The sequence below is a fragment of the Cylas formicarius genome, unplaced genomic scaffold (assembly GCF_029955315.1).
Source record: "Cylas formicarius isolate icCylForm1 unplaced genomic scaffold, icCylForm1.1 PGA_scaffold_6__28_contigs__length_40554024, whole genome shotgun sequence".
NCBI lineage: Eukaryota > Metazoa > Arthropoda > Insecta > Coleoptera > Brentidae > Cylas > Cylas formicarius.
This window is the reverse complement of record NW_026844347.1, coordinates 4,689,297-4,706,904: the sequence shown is the minus strand read 5'-3', so window position 1 is coordinate 4,706,904 and position 17,608 is coordinate 4,689,297. Positions and strand designations below refer to the sequence as shown.

Below are 17,608 nucleotides of genomic sequence, written 5' to 3'. Positions count from 1 at the left end.
ATTTGAATGACATCTTCGAAAAATAGCGTCAAGATGTCAACGTGTGTTTTTAAACTTGCTCAATTCGATCTTGATAATGAGATGATGACGAAAATAGAATTTTTTTCGCCGCTAATAGTTTTTCCTTATCTCGGCTTCTTGCACTTTGGGTTTTAATTATCTATTATTCTTTGATTGCCATTTCTAATACCGGAATTTTCTCAGCCGCGTGGATTGGCATAAGACTGGATTGCAGGAAAAATTATTTCCTGCAATATTACTTGGTTTAGCATGGCATATTGGAAAATGTAATCGTTGTCCTTTGGGCAATGTCAAAAAATAATGATTTTATCTAAGGGCGCGTGGTACTGTCCATCCACATTTTTTTGTAATGAAAATTTTAAACTGTTCCTATTAATTTAGGACAATTGTCTGTGAAGAAGAATATTTTTTTTAGGTATTCATTGCTCATACATAGTCTATTCAAGACAAGGATACCCAGCGAAGGGATTTCGGCAACGGTAAAGGCTTTACCAAACAATTTACCATTTAGAAAGTTAAAAAAAATTAAATTTTTAAATTTAATATTTTTTAAATATTAAGAGAAAAAGTAAGAAGAGAAATTAAAAATCACTTTTGTGAAGATGATGTAGAGTTTTCTATCTATTTAATAAGGAGTACTTTGATTTGCTGTTCATATTTTCTTCGTATCTGTATTTATTTCTAGACTGGTATTTCCAATTATTAATGTTTGAAAAATACCACACACAAATAACATGACAATAATCTGCTCGAATATTTCGCAGCAATTGACATTTTGTGGGAAAAGTTGGTCGTTGGTTATAATTATTCGGCAAATTGAATAACCGAAAATCGATTAGAGGCAGTTACTTGAATTTGAGTCCCAAAATTAGTTCATTTATTCATATTTTATTCAAGGTTTCATATAATATTTTCAGTCCATCCCAATCGAATTATCCTGTAAAAAAATGTTAATTTTATCATTTAGATGCAATATAGCTTCAAATAATATAGTGACCTAAGGACGGTCAAAATTTATGCTCCTCAGGCGCAATAAGACTAAGGCTAAGGCTAAGACTATGACAATGAGCGGATCCAACAGGTCTGGACAACAAAATCTAACAATATTGCGGATCTGAAGAAGGAGAGGTTGCGGAAGATATTGCAGGGCACATGTGACGAGAGTGCCTCTAAGTTTCACAACCTAACCTGCATTTGGCGCCATTTTCTTCCTAAAGAAGCACGCTTAACCCGTTTTACAATATAATATTTAACGAAATATAGATATATTTTCAGAAAATGCTGTAGGGGAAATGCTGCTGAAACTTGTCGAATTGTTGTCGTTCTTGGAAGTCGCCAAGTCTCAAACGACTGCGCATGCGCATATTGATTGGTCCTCAACATATTTTCCGTTCGTCACTTCAAAAGTTCCTGTGTTATCAGCATAGGCAGACCCTTTATTTAACTAGTAGCCACATTGTTCAGCTTTATCGTGAAAAATGAAATATTTGTATAACAATACAGAAGGTTGAAAAACATATGTTATCAAAGATCGCTAAAGATTTTTTTTTATAACTCTGTTACCTAATAAAATTATCTAAGAAAATATGGATTTGGATGCCTCCAGACTGCTAAAATCATGTACCGAAGGAACGGAAGAGAAAAAAAAACAACATGGAAGCCGGTTGCCATTGATGGGCAGAGGTGCTATAAAGAAGCTGCTGATATAGATTGATATTTTCGTTGGACAGGCCACCGAAGATAGTGAAGTTAGATCGTGTGTGCTGCTTCCTTGTTCGATGTCAGATCCTAATCTGCATTTCGCATAGCTGTATTTCTGTTGAACGAGTCTAAAGGAATACTATTATGGAATTTTATGTTCAAACTTACTTCAAGTCACAAAAACAAAACTAACCAATATAGCGTTTTGGAAGCTTTCAATTTGTAGTCGACAACCTGAAATCTTCTATGCAATGGAAGTGATCAAGCGGCTAATACCAGACATACGATTTAACACCATATGCTTTCTTGATGTAGTAAAGCAACAGCATTTCCAAAATCTCTTTTATCTTCACCAAGGGACCTATTTCATTCCTAATTATACCTCCTTTCCCACGACATCGGATGTTAGAGACTGAGAATAGAATGTTCTTCGTAGTTTAGGTAATTGTTAAAAGGTCTATTGAGGCATGTTATGTTACCTTGATTTTTATCCAAAAAATAATAACCCAGCAAAAAAAGTCAAAGTTCAAGAGGCATTTGCTTATTTTGGTGTCATATCTTGGTTAAGTCAAGCTATGACAAATTCATGTGAAATTGTGAAATTGTAGCTCGATTTCACGGTAAAGTAATAAAATAAATTGCAGTGTCACTCTAACACATTATTGGCATTGTTGTGTTGAAACATATTAAAAGTTTCGTCTCATATTTTTTTGATAATAATGTTACGAGCGATTATATTTATGGACGTGTAACAGCAAGGAGAAAATGATAATGGGGAGCAATATCCCATATAATACAGAAGAATTATTGAGTGCAAATATTGTATTGCGATTGCACATGGCGAGAAGTTAGGAAAATCAACAATTAACTTTATTCTCGCAACATTGGAAGTTAATTATTATTATAATTCAGTTAATTATTCAGTTTGCAACAGGTTATAATAATGCTTGCGAGAAGTTAACAAAACGCGTGTCCATGGACAGACGCCGACTCACTTATGCGCAATAATTTAATAAACCAAAATTCGACGGCAACGGAAATTCCAGTTGCGCCCGAGATTAACGTTATTATAACACACGCAAAATAATACTGACAATTAAACGTACATAATAATGACGTTTCGAATACGCCAAACGATAATCCGACACAGTCCGATTCGACCAGGCGATCTCGCAAAATTGTTTAAATATTCGGCTAACGACAATAATTTAATTTATTTACCGGAAAGGCGACAACTGCTGGTGTCATTTACGTTCTATTGGAATCTACCTAAATAGACCCTTTAGATAGATATATGTATATCGCGCATCATATGTAATTCACATGTGAAAAAATACATTTGTATACGGACGAAATCCTTTATTTATCGAACCAAGGATGAATCCGTTTTTTAATAATTTGCTTTATATTTCAAGCAAACTGCTGCATGGCGTGTGATCAATGACATTTAGAAAAAGTGTTCAGTTTATCAGAACTTTCATCGAAACCCAAACGGGACAATACTTTCAATTATTCATAGTAAACTGTGAGAGAAAACTCTAAATAACAAAAGATTACGAGCACACCCGGTTGTTCGGGCGCCTCAAATATTTCGAGGAGCATTATATTGTAGGTGCAGAAATTCGCGTGATATTTTTATTTACCACATCAACTACCACACCACCTACTAGAACTAGAACTGTCCAGTGACAATTTCTATAGACCGTCATTAGGTTTGTTCCACAGTCAACATGTTTTTTAGCACTACTTACAAATCTTCTGTATTCCTCCTGCGTAGGTTGTTGATAAATCAAAGTTGTTGACATATCATTAATTATTCTGTTGGCTTCTTCTGAGCTAAACTGAAACTGATGCGCATCCTCCTCTGTACTTGCTGATATGCTGTTGGCTGTTACATTAGATGCAAACGATGTTATGGCTAGTTTCTATTAAATAACTATTTCCGAAACTCAACATTATTTTAGATATATTGAAATGGGAGAATTAGGAATCAAACATATTTTTCTTATAACTGTCAAATTTATAAACAAATATCAGAAAAACAAATTCTCCAGTGATAGGAAATATTTTTATATAAATTTTTGAGAAAAAAGCCCGCGACACCTTTCATCTAAAACCCGAACTATGAAAACGCTAGGTTGATGGTCAAAAACTCCTCCGAGATTTTCTTAGCCATTTAAACCCTACACTCCCCACCACACGTTTTACCATTAAAAATCAGACTTCACATTGGGTCACTCTGTTTTTAAAAAACCTAGGCACACAGACCGATACCTTAGTGCATTGTAAAAAAGTAAAAAAAAGGAATATATCGTTCTAGGATAATTTTTCTGTAATAGATTTCCCGGTTCAAAGAATCTATAGATGATTTTTCTTATTTGTCGCATCACTGACCGCTTACTGGAAGACTTCTTATTTTTCTAATTTAATGACTTAACTTTCCGCAAACTTAAAGGCAAAATAATTTAAACTCACCCTACAGTATTTAAAATTTTAAACTGAAACACTTTGCCGGGTCTGAGATATCAGAGCTTAAAGTTCGGGAGAATTGGAAAACCAAGAGGCACGGCTCAGTTTTGATGTTATTTTTGCAATATCTTAATTTTAGTTTAATTTAAATTGTTCAATAAAACCAGGTCCGATTATAAATCTAATACCCAAAATCTGAACTGAATCTGACTTATGTCAGTCCTGAATTCAAGAGAATAAAGCCCCAAAGATTTTTTAAAGTCCATTCAGCCACGTGTATCTATTTTAGTATCCATTCATTATTTTGTTTATATCTTTTGTTGATTGATATTATGCCAACAGTACAGTGATTGCTCGATCCTATACAAAAAATATGGGAATATGCAAAAGTAATCAGAACAAACTGACACCGAGAACAAAGTTAAAGCTAAATATGATTACTTGTTATCGTCACAAAATGTATTTAATATAATAATTGTTTGCGTAATCAAAATACTACGAAGATGATTGATACGAAGTTGCTACCTGTTAATTTTTTATGTGAGGTTAAGCTTTCGAGTAATTTTGTATTCGAATTTCATTACTACTTATATTTTTGCATTCTGCGACCATTACATATTGAACCAACGAAATAATAGACAACACCAAAAATAGTTCGAAACTGTCAAACTCGACTCACGTTACGTGATACGACTTAGTGTTTGGAAATAGCGACTTTTACGTCTTTTTAATGTCCTATAAATAAAAAATGTAAAACAATCTTATTTTATGCGTTCATTTTCAATCGAGGATTACTGTGCTAAATTGCAAAAAATAAAATTGATGCTTGCTACATCTTGTAAGATTTCAATGAGCTAAAGCGGCGTGGGAATGGATGAAAGTTTAAAAGTAAAGTTTCTAAAGCAAAATTATTCTTAAAAAATAATATATTTCTCCATGAGCTCTTGTTGTTCTTGCGCCTTCGCCAATCGTTCGTCAACTAATTTGTCTGAAACACTCGTAATAATTTATTCGTAATATATACAAACACTAATTAAGATTTTTTTTTTAATTACCTTAACACATCCATCATTAGTTAGAGTGTGGTGAAGAGAGTGCATCAGTATTTTGGAAAAGGCACTAATTTTCTAATATATTATATTTAACATAAAAGGTGTTAGAGACACTACTTGAGTTCAATATAAATAAAAGGTCCTTGTATGTGTTAATCGAAACTTGACAAACGAACGGAGGATATTCCTAAATGATTTATCATCTGCGCCATCATTGCTTGATTAAATACCAATTTACCAGTAAATGAGATTTTTTATATAACGGTTATACTACGATTCGAAAATGTTTATACTTTTATTTTTTAGTTTACCACAGTAAATGTCAAGATGTTTTTGATAAAATCACTCAATTACCAGGCACGATTTATAAGATTTATAGAAATTGCCATTTCTGTAGTGCCAAATTTATTTTGTTTCTTTTATTTTTCATCTTTTTGACTAATTAATATGCGTACAACAATTTTCGAATAGAAAAACGTTTTTTTGGTAATATTTCGAAATCCACAGTTTTTGTTAAATAGGCAACATTATTCCATGTCACCGTTTTTAAAAATATTTAATTCGATAAAATTATAAAAATAGGGTGCCTGCATCCGAAATAAATTTTACTTTAATTATTAGTGTTAGTTTTTGATAACTTTGTATTAATCAACATTCAAAATCAAGTCCAAATGTGCACCAAAGGCTGCCAGTCGAAGAAATCGATATATTTAGACCTCCAAACGTTAATTTTTATTCAAAATATGTCAGAAACGGCAAGACTTGAAATATCTAGAAAATTGGGAATTTAACAAAATGCCTTAATATACAGAGTAGTGTATTTAAAATAGGAAAGTTGGTACTTGTCCAGAAAAATAACAAGTATATGTTAGTCCAAGTTTTTATGTATTTTTTACATAATAAGACAAAAGTTACAAAATAGCATGTCATGGTTTTTCGGTAATATAATTTGTGACAGTGATTGTAAAACTTGTACAGTATTGATATATTATTTATTATATACAAATATATGTTTTTTTTTAACTTCGGACGACATCTGCAGATCTCTCAGGTTGAAACACTGGATACCCCAAAAAATTTTTCACGGTTTTTTAACATTTGCGTGATTGAAAAATAAAAATTAATGTAAGTAACTGTATAATTCGTAAACTGTATTCCTAACAAAGTGGTATGTTTTTAATATGGGATTAAAATTTTGTTTGACCAAAAGGTATTTTATCCAGCAAAATTAATGAAATGAATTATAACCTAATCAAAACATTGGCTTTGATTTTAACTCAACCTTTTTCGCATTTTGTTCCTTAATTCGTGCAGAATTCTGATCTGAAATCCCATTGAAATATTACGCAGTCTAAAACACTCGTCCTTAATGTTGTCTCCGAGAGATTCAAATTAAATACCAATTTTAAATGTCTCCTTCATCCCTTTCTCCCTCTGAGCAAGCAACTAAATGGGATTGGCGACTGCGACGACGAGAAATACGACAAAATATATTCTGTCAGAAGTCCGACTCTTAATTCTGGTTTTATTAATCTGATGGATGTCTTATCAGTATAAGATTAGCACGATCCCTTTTTAGCGAATTGTACACACGGTCAACGACTTTAAATTGCCATTTTAAAAGCTGCCTTTCGAATATCCGAAAGCCAGAGTTTGAAAATAAAAACAATCCTTCTGTATACGTGTCACGGAAGGAAGAAAAACTATTTTAGGACGAGCTTAGACGTAAGCCAGATGAATGCAATTCTTCTGTAACGCCCGGGAATGATTTGTTTTCCTATATAAATAATCCCTCTAAGGTCGAGTTTAGGAGTGACAGTGGTCATTTCTTAAAATTAAGTGCAGCTTCTCAAGTGAAACGAAAAGTTTCGTGAAACGAACCGGAAAGAAGTGGAGTAAATAGTACGGTTCCTTTTTATTTGTCAGATGAGCGTTATTTTTTTTATTCTTCACTTAACTTGGAGTTTTAGTTAGTTTTGGTCTCAGGATTTATTTTTGGCGAGATTATTTTAAAATGTATAAGCATTTTTTTGCTGCTGCAGTTGACGAAATTGCTAACAGCATGGGTTCCAATAGTGGTTCCACTTCATAACAAAAGAATCCAGAATAATGAACCGGATGATACGGACGGCTAGATCTTTCCATCTCAACTCATTTAAACAAAATAAAAAACTTATGGGCGAAGTGAATATTACAATTAAACCTCATTATGGTCTTAAGTAATATTTCACTTCTACAAAAAATGATTTTCATTGCAAATTTTTGTGCCGGTTTATTCAATATTACACAAAAAACTGGTACAACAAACAAAAACTGTTCAATCTTTTAAAATATCACCCTATGCGAATATCACGGAATCTCAAATAACTATGTATTTTCTCACAAATTATACTTATTACTAAAAACTATCCCTTTTTTGGTGTGCGGAAGGTTAGTATTTCGTAAAACGAACTAGTTATAAGTTTTCGTTTTTTGCGTGACCTTTTGCAATAACACTTTTTCATTTAGCTCGACTCGAAAGGGTCTAACTTTTTCTTCTCGCCTCAATTTCATATTTGAAGTACATACAGCGTCGAATTTAATGGTTGCACCCCTTTTCTTTTCTTTGACGACGTGAAATCCACTGACGGCTAGAAAAATGCGTTTGACGCAACGGTTTTAATTTCCTTGGAAACGATTAAAGAATGATTTTACTCTTTGCTGACAAATAGCATGGAAAGTTTTTGTTTTGTTTGTCGTACAACGATAAACGTATTCAATTCAAGGAACTACACTATATGAGCCTTAATTTTTATAGTATTTTTGGAGAAGTACCTTTAACATTCTTTAGTTAGTAAAATGTGTCAGGAAAAACTCGAATTCTACAATATTACATATATGTAGGTGATAAAAATAATATTTGTAAATGTTCAAATTTTCATATGCTTTGGAACATTGATCCCTAACACACTTCTTTAATGTTTCATGTTTCTACTTGTCAATAAAACGGGCTTACATATATATTGGGACATTCTTTCATTTTATTGTGTCATTATGTCAAAAAATTTACATTGTACTACCATTTTAATTTTTCAAAGAGACTTCCACATGCTACTGTAATGCTTTTTACAAAACTTCTGGATTTCTCCTGCGTCGGCTTTTTCTTAGTCAAAATTGCTGACGTTTCGCCAATCATCCTGTTATTTGAAAATTAGTATTTTGAATACATGAACTTTTGTAAAGTTTTATATATTGAATGAACCAATTACCAGACAAGGTTTCAGTGATAACTTTTTCGTTCTATCCAGTTATTGGCTAGTGAGAAGGCGTCTACTAAAATATGTTTAAGTGGGGGTACCAAATCTGCAAGAGAATGCAAACTATCAGGAAAGATTATTTTTTCATGATTGTTTGGTTGTGGTTGTGGTTGGTTATTACCACTGTGTACAGTAAATATCGACTTTAATTGCTATATCGGATAGAATAAATTGCCAATTTCAATCCATCCAAGGCTGTGATCCATACGCAGAATGTAAAACAAAAAATAGAGCTTCAGAGTAAATTTACTACCTCTGAAGTACTTTGAGGTCTCTTATCTCTAATAATTTGTGTGGAACACTACACTTAAGACTACCAAACACTTGTTTGTTCTTTAGTTATAATAATTTTCATGTTAATTTTATTTTGTACTATTGTTTACTCGATGCGATGATTGTTTATCCTGATGCGTCGGTTGAGACGTCAGTTATCATCAAATTCCCCCTAGTCAATCTAATTCAATTCACAACTGTACAACTTTTGGGTGTCCATCAGTCCAAATTTCCAGTTCATTACGTAATTAGTTCCGACGAGGGTCAAGAAACTACAGCGGTTAGCATACCAGATTTCCCATAAAATTTCTTACCTTTAAATATTCTAAAAATATATGAAAATAATATTATTTTAAGTTTCTCAGAACTCCAAAAGAAGAAAGACAATTTTTTGTCGACATCTTTGTTTTGTTCATAAATCATTAACCGTTTTCGCAGCGTTGTTAATGATACTCACAGCGAATGTTCAAACATTTATCAACACTTATTTAAGCAAGACATGAACCGAATCTCTTCCATATTTCACCCACGTGAGTCAATCGATATCCAAATGCATCCAAGCTTACCCTGCAAAATGCAGATTTACCAATTTCGGCAGTTATTAAAAGCACTAAACAAACTAATCTGCTTTTCTGCCATCCAACAGAGAATTCGAAAATTTCGATAACGAAAAATGCACGCCCAGTAATCGAAGAGGAAGATATAAAAGTTTGATATTTTAAAATAACTTTACATTGCAAATATTTAGAACAAACAATATGACTGCCACATCGTATAGATATCGAATATCATAAAAACCTCTTGGGTCCGATTCCAGAAACTAGAGACCGTCCTTTATGCAACACCTGCTATGTTTTTATCATTCTTACCTTCTTTTTCATTAAGTTGGTAGAGATAGAGAGAGCAATCTTCTCATAGGAATGCGGTTCCCCAGATTCAAGAATTAAAACCCAGGTTTCATCCTGGAAGCCAACAGGATGATTGGCGAAACGTCAGGAATTTCGACTAAGAAAAAACCGACGCAGGAGGAATCCAGAAGTTTTGTAAAAAGCAATTGTACTACCATCTTGGATACCTTACCAAGTGCATGTTCCTGAAAAGGACATGCCGTTTGCCATATCAACATTGCATATCTTAATATTCCGCTCAGGTGGAAACACATAAGCTGTGATAGTTATGGTCATTCTGGCGTTAATTTTGGGTTTCATTTTTTATGCACTCATTAAGCAACTTAGAAAATCAGAAAATATGTTTCGTTGCTTGCTTTATCTTTCAAAATCAAGAATTCCTTCGCGGTATTCTGCAAAAATCCGAAATTAAAAAAAAATCCATTCAATATTGAATACTTTTCCACTTCGAAACACAAAATGTGTAGTTCATAATCTGACAGAGATAATTGGCTGTTTGATGAAACTTGGGTATTAATTCTTGAATATGGGGAACCGCATTCCTATGAGAAGATTGCTCTATCTCTACCAACTTAATGAAAAAGGAGGTAAGAATGATAAAAACAGAACATCTGTTGCAAAAGGGACAGTCTCTAGTTTCTGGAATCGGGCCAAGAGGTTTTTGATGATATTCAATATCTATATGATGTGGCAGTCATACTGTTTGTTCTAAATATTTGCAATGTAAAGTTATTTTAAAATATCAAACTTTTATATTTTCCTCTTTGATTACTGGACCTGCATTTTTCGTTATCAAAATTTTCGAATTCTCTGTTGGATGGCAGAAAAGCAGATTAGTTTGTTTAGTGCTTTTAATAACTGCCGAAATTGATAAATCTGCATTTTGCAGGGTGGGTGACTCACGTGGGTGAAATATGGAAGAGATTCGGTTCATGTCTTGCTTAAATAAGTGTAGGACATGTTTGAAAATTCGCTGTGAGTATCATTAACAACGCTGCAAAAACGGTTAATGATTTAAGAATAAAACAAAGATGTCGGCAAAAAATTGTCTTTCTTCTATTGAAGTTCTGAGAAACTTAAAATAATATAATTTCATATATTTTTAGAATATTTAAAGGCAAGGAGAAGTTTTATGGGAAATCTGGTATGCTAACCGCTGTAGTTTCTTGACCCTCGTCGGAATTAATTACGTAATGAACTGGAAATTTGGACCGATGGACATCTAAAAATTGCACAGTTGTGAATTGAATTAGGTTGATTAGGTGGTTTTTGATGATAACTGACGTCTCAATCGACGCATTAACTAAAGAACAAACAAGTGTTTGGTAGTTTTAAGTCTAGTGATCCACACAAATTATTAGAGATTATTGACCACAAAGGACTTCAGAGGTAGTAAATTTACTCTGAAGCTTTATTTTTTGCTATACATTCTGCGTATGGATCACAGCCTTGGATGGATTGAAATTGGAAATTTATTTCATCCAATATAACAATTAAAGTCGCAATTTACTGTACACAGTGGTAATAACCAACCACAACCAAACAATCGTGAAAAAATAATCTTTCCTGATAGTTTGCATTCTCTTGCAGATTTGGTACCCCCACTTACACATATTTTAGTAGACGCCTTCTCACTAGCCAATAACTGGATAGAACGAAGAAGTTATCACTGAAACCTTGTCTGGTAATTGGTTCATTCAATATATAAAACTTTACAAAAGCTCATGTATTCAAAATACTAATTTTCAAATAACTTTGGGTCTTAAGAAATCCCCTTTGTCATCCAAAATCTTGTTTGGATTGACTTTACTTATCGCCTGCGTTCCTCCAGTGATTCCAAATAACGGTAAAATAAGTCCAAGGTACATGAAATTGGAAAATAATTAAATGCCATGAGCAAACTAATATTAACACAGAAATGATAATTGAATAATTGCCAACAATGGATGAAAAATTGATATAAAATAGTATGGGTGCGTCAACTGACATTTATGTTATCTACGAACCTATCTACTATCTACTTTTAACTGCCGAATTATGACCAAAATTTAAATATCCACGGTGCCATAAAACAATTAATAACAATCTTTTGTCTGAGTCACAACCTCAGTGTGTGTATGGGTAAGTTTGAGTGGGCGAGAAAGAAAAGGAGAGAGAAATAGATAGATAGATAGCGAGGAAGAGAGAGAGAAAGATGACAAATAATTGAAAACAAAAACACAGAAAGAGTTCGTCAAACTACCGAATATCTACTTATACTAGTAAATCTACGGCGAACACAGTTCAACCATGAACCACTAACTTTAAACAGGTGATCGATTCATTACCGACAATTACCGACTTACCTTTATCGAGAGAAATGCTAAAAAGTACATTCATATAAATGTTATCATCATAAAAGTGTCCCTGAATTTTTTATCAGTTTGTGCGTCGACAATTTTAATATTACAAGCTGTTTACGGGCGTTAAAGTGTTAAAATCCGCGTGTGGCCTACCTCGCAGCCATATATCGCAGAGAGCAAATACCGCTTTGAGGTTAGTTGCCTTATTATAAATTATGATTCATTTAACGCAAATGCTGGTCGGTCTACATCGGTTTGTTGCAATAAAAATACGACATTGGGTGTTTGCGGGCAGGCAACCAGATTTGCGTGTTGCGTGTTAAAAATTTAAAACCAGAATATAAAAGCAGTGGTTCCTACTCCATACTGTAATATACCCTATTATGCACCCACCAAACGTGGGGATAGTGTCATTTAAAATATCAACTTCGGTCGTTTCCGGTACATGAGGCACGTATTGGGAGCGACTGGATGTTTTCGGCAGATTTTAGTCATGGTATTTCGACGATTGTCCGTTCTGACGGTTACGTCCCATGTGACTCTCAAGAAGCACATAAATTCCCGGTGATTTTATGTACTTGTACTTCAACATATCACAGCAAATCATCTGCTACTTGCGGCGTTGCAATCGATTGCATATCGATTATCATGGTCTATGTTCAAAATTAATTAAAAAATTCTCCACGGTACGAAATTTGTTCATTTTCGTTTCTATTAACTTGGCAACTACCACAAAAATTTAAAATAAAAGCTTTATTACAGAATCAATAACCAATTTTATCGTCGAGTACAGAGTCGCCGGGAAAATGGGAATAGTGTGTTTCTACAGTCGTATCGAAAAATATAACGAATTTTTATCGTCAGAAAAACAACCGAAAGTAATTTAAATCTTTCTATTTCTCGTTTTGCACCGTTTAACGGCCAATAGAATTGCAATGAAAGGGGTTTTTGATTTGGTGAACAAAGATCAGAATTTGCGACAGAAATTGCAAATTGGTTTGGTTAGTTTTAGTTATTCCAGGAAGTCGAAGGTCTTTACAAATTCTACATGAACTGTCCCTGCTCCTGCTGATTGACGTAAATCCAGGAACAATTATCAATGGATCTTACCATATGTGCTCCTACGTTTTTTATTGTTTTTAAAACAATTATTTTTTCAGATCTTATATCGTTTACCTTGATAGGTTGATATTAACAGGATAGAATAGATTTTAAAACGATAATTACATTTCTCTTCTTCTTTTTTTTAAACTGACCCATTAAAGTTATTTTGTTATTCGGATCATATTATTTTGATAATTTTCTGATAACGTGACGGCGACCAGCGACAGCCTAACAAAAAATCAAAAAATATTCGGTAAGCAATACAAGATTAAATATTAAAACTGGTAGTGAATGGAAATAGTATATTTTGCAATAATTGTGGTAAACGGCATTTGAGTCACGAGTTTATTTGGCACGAGCAAAGCGAGCGCTTAATAATCCATTGACTTAAAAAATTTATCAAAATTTACTATACACAACAGAATTGACAAACGTCAAAATTCAAGGCGTGGGAAATATCTCCGAAAACATTCGATTGCTCCCAAACCTATGCTGTAATATCCCGGAAATGTGTGTAATTAGGCATTTTAAAGAAGGGAGTAGAAAAAAAAGGAAAAGCTTTTCAACAGTACCGGCCTTTTAAATTTTTATGCCTTTTTCGTAAAGACTCTCTCGTAAAGATATTTGTTATTGTTCGGATAAACTCTAGTTAAAAGTTTTCTCTTGCAGAATGGAGAGCTTCGTAGAAAATCTAATAATAATTGTGATATATTACAGTATATTTCAGTTTAAGATGTTCGCGATACATAAACTCCAGAGCAATTTGAATACCAAATTTAAGCGGTTTTATTGTTAGTAAATATTGTCGAGTCGAATGGGGTAAACATGGAGATGGCGCGACGTCGAGTAAAATCGATGGGCAGACATATTTTTACTGAAATCATATTTCTGAATTATCTCTATTATGCGCAAACACAGAAATGGCTGTGGTAAGACGCTCAAACACTCGTAGGATTATTTTTATTCTGTAAAAAGTGTTTTCAAAGTTATGTTAATAAAGCGTAAGACTCCGAGGTAATTTTATTCGGGGGAATTTTATCTTAATTTTTTTGGAAATATGGAATAAGTTGTCTTCGGTGATAAAGATGCGAAACCCTTGCTAGAAATAACACTAAAATTAAAGTATATACTTTTACTCTTTACAGGTCATTCTCAATGCTTATGGACAATATTAAGCATTATTATGCAATCATTTTTTAAAATAATATTTATTGGATTGTTTTAAAATATGTAGAAAACCTAACCAATCCAAAATCAACGACAGCCTAAAAGCGGATACTCGTAGAGGGGACCTCCGCTCCACACCCTGGTACCTGGTACCTTTTATGCACACAGTTCCTTTGAATTTATCTTGAATTCTTCGGGAAATTTCTCGGCGATTTAGGAAAATCTGAATTAAATTATCACATCAAAACAATTGTATAACGTTTTCCTGATTAGGTATTCCGCGTAATAACTTTTTAGGTTTTGGGCCAGACTAATTGTTTGAATTAACTCAGTTCTTGTACTTAGTACGTAGAAAAAATGCAATGCATCCAAAATATCTTCATGAACATATAAATGGAATGATGTAAATGCTAAACTAAATAACTTGAATACTATTTAATTGTTATTGCAGTTTCTTTAACAGGAAATAAAATAATTATATATCTAATTCCACATATCACATGTACACCCAATTTGTTAAATGTTTACTAATCTAGCGTACAAGAAGGCGAAAATTAGAGTTTTTATTAGTCTGGAGCCAATATGCATAGTATTGTTGTTAAAACCATAATAAAATACAGGAATTATACATCATCGTTTCTCAATTTTCTCCAGAATTTGAAGAAAAACCGCGACAGGGGCAAAGAGAAATGGCCAAGTAATCTTATTTTATGTGCCCTTAGTTTCTAATAATGTCTGAATACAGTAATATCATTTTTCATTGTTTATTAACTTAGTGGAATAATTCTTTCCCCTGCGCCCAAGTGGGGCTATCTGTCACGTTTATTCTGCGCATTCATTTGTTATAATTTAGGTTAGGTTTTCGGAGCGTCGTCACGGTGTACCTGCGTGCGTGACTTTTTGATAATGTATTTGTGATTTACATTCCCTCTTATTTCGATTAAACTCGGCCAGTTCTCTTATAATAAACCTATAAAGTCATATTGCTGTAGAAATTAATATTATATGACTTAAAAGCTTAATCGTGTCGTCCGGTGCGGCGTCGTCTAAAAATAAAATGCCTTTAATTTGTGCTCTGATAGTTTTCGGTCGGTTCATTTCAGCTTGATTGTATTGCTGAAGACATAGATTGTTATGTCGCTGTTGTTGTGATTTCCCGATAACTTATAACGATGCCATATTACCTTTCATAACAACAAATTGAAAACAAATACCAATCAGAACAAATCCACATTGGTTGTTATAAGGTACCACCCCTAACATCTACTGCCAAATACCTATTATTATTCTTTATAATGCAAAATTTACAGCATGGAACGCTTTTATGATATGGAGTTGCAATCCGATAGCCCTATCGACATATTCAACTTCAACAACCATTTTACGTCAGCATGAGTAAAATTAATCAGACAATAAAGCCCTAATTTTCTGATGATTATCCATAACACCTCTTCCCTAGGCCAAATTTGTAAAAGTTTCCGTTTCGCAATATAAGTTGTCACTTAGCAGACGTTCTAGGCTTTTCAGAATCTAGTATTATCACTTGAAAAAATTTGCTTTTGGAAACACTTTTGTACCAACTCCTTCGGAAATAAAAGTTGCAGACGATAATGGAGTGGGTGAATTCTTTTATTTTCTGAATATATTTGCTGCTATTGTTATAAATTGCCAATCAGATGGCACATCCTATACTCCAGTTAATTTATTTTTGTGTCGATTTTCGGTCGATATGGTTGTGAATCCCAGAAGATTTTCGTTATAAAACAACCTGTGCTTCTTTAAATCTCTGTATTTCGTCCATAAACTTTAACGGAAGTGGTTTTTTGTAGGTCATGAACGTGAACATTTTTACGGTATTTTATTATAGCAGACGCTATTTATTGTCCTAAACCGTTTAATATTTGTAGTGGGAATTTTCAACTGCTCCTTTGCAGTCCTCATCATCCTAGCGAAGAAGCGGCAACATACTGGCTTTTCGTCGAGATGACAAATACTTTACGAAATAATAATTTTTTTTATATATTTTTTTTAAATAAAAAAATGTTTGCCAAATGTTGTTAGATAGGATTTAATTAGTCTACCATGTGTCAATTGGAAGCGTATACACAATCGAATACGAGCTGATCAGACTAGAACGTCAACAAATGGCTATGTGCGCAATTATACATCCGATACTAATGAATAGGCTTTATTGTCAGTTTACCATCTTACCTGTTACATTACCCCTGATTATTTCTTTATGACCGAGTATATGGAAATGAATAACAGTTTAGTGGCACAGAAAACTTTAATAGACCACTTCAAAAAATAGGGATTTTTTTCTGGGAAAAGTATAATAGTAAAGCTATCCAGTTTTACTGGAACGCGATGAAGTTGTTTACTGGTAGGAGAATACTTGAGAAGTATAAAGAAGTGCCCAATAGAGCAGAAGAAAAGATTTGATCTTGATGAGACGTATATTAATGGCGCTTATGCAGTACTAGAAAAGTGGAAATTTAATCGACTTTAAGGCGCCTTCAGGAAATAGTAAGAAGCCAATAAGGTCATACGGAATTTGAATATAACTGTGCTTTGCACACAGTCACATTGCGAATCTCTTATAGAACTTACATAGGCGCAAGTGAAAAGATTTGTAGCAAGTCACAACACCGCATTCACAATGAAGGAGCTATTTGATAAAGCTATTGAAGAAGTCAATTAGGGAACTGGCGAAAAGCAGTCCAGTAAGTCATCAAAGAAGAGGCGGGGATCTTGGGAATTTAATAAAAAATAAGATGCCTAATTATATGTACAAATAAAGTGGGTGGTACTATCAGCACTCGATAGGGAAAGTGGTTTAAGTATTCCTTAGGTCACTCTAAATTTCTTTTGAATACATAATGAGGTTTTATTACTCTACACCCTACTGAAATATACTTTACATCTCAGGTAATGTATTTGATAGGAACTTCGTCAACTTCAATCAATAACTCACGAGGTTACTACTAAAATACATTATTTGGGATGTGGCGAGCATAATCGCTTGTTTACGGTCGACGCTCACCCAGCCTTATATTTCGATACTAACTAACTTCTTAACATCTGCAGTTAGATATGAGAGAAATTGGCGTTAATATAAGTTTCCCGCTTTTCCTGAAAATTGCTAGGAAAACTTCGTGCTAAGGACATGATGCATTTTATACCTTAGAGAGTTTCTCATATCTTTCACAATATGCAAATATTACTTTGTCGCATTTACAATTTCGTTTTGCAGCTATATATTCACTCCCAGATTC

The 17,608-nt window shown here is 33.4% G+C and overlaps 1 protein-coding gene across 5 annotated transcripts in view; it reads left to right on the top strand.

Annotated features, from left to right (window-relative positions):
• The window catches only part of LOC132702990 (complexin), a 444,845-nt gene that overhangs the window by 12,101 nt on the left and 415,136 nt on the right, over positions 1-17,608 (top strand). Inside the window, exon 1 of one of the 5 annotated variants that reach the window (XM_060671971.1) lies at positions 12,052-12,255. The exons of 3 other annotated variants lie outside the window; for them this stretch is intronic. The gene's annotated coding sequence lies outside the window, so the exon portion shown is untranslated. Of the gene's footprint in view, positions 1-12,051; positions 12,256-17,608 lie in introns of those variants that run through there. One more of the 5 variants, XM_060671969.1, reaches the window with a different exon arrangement.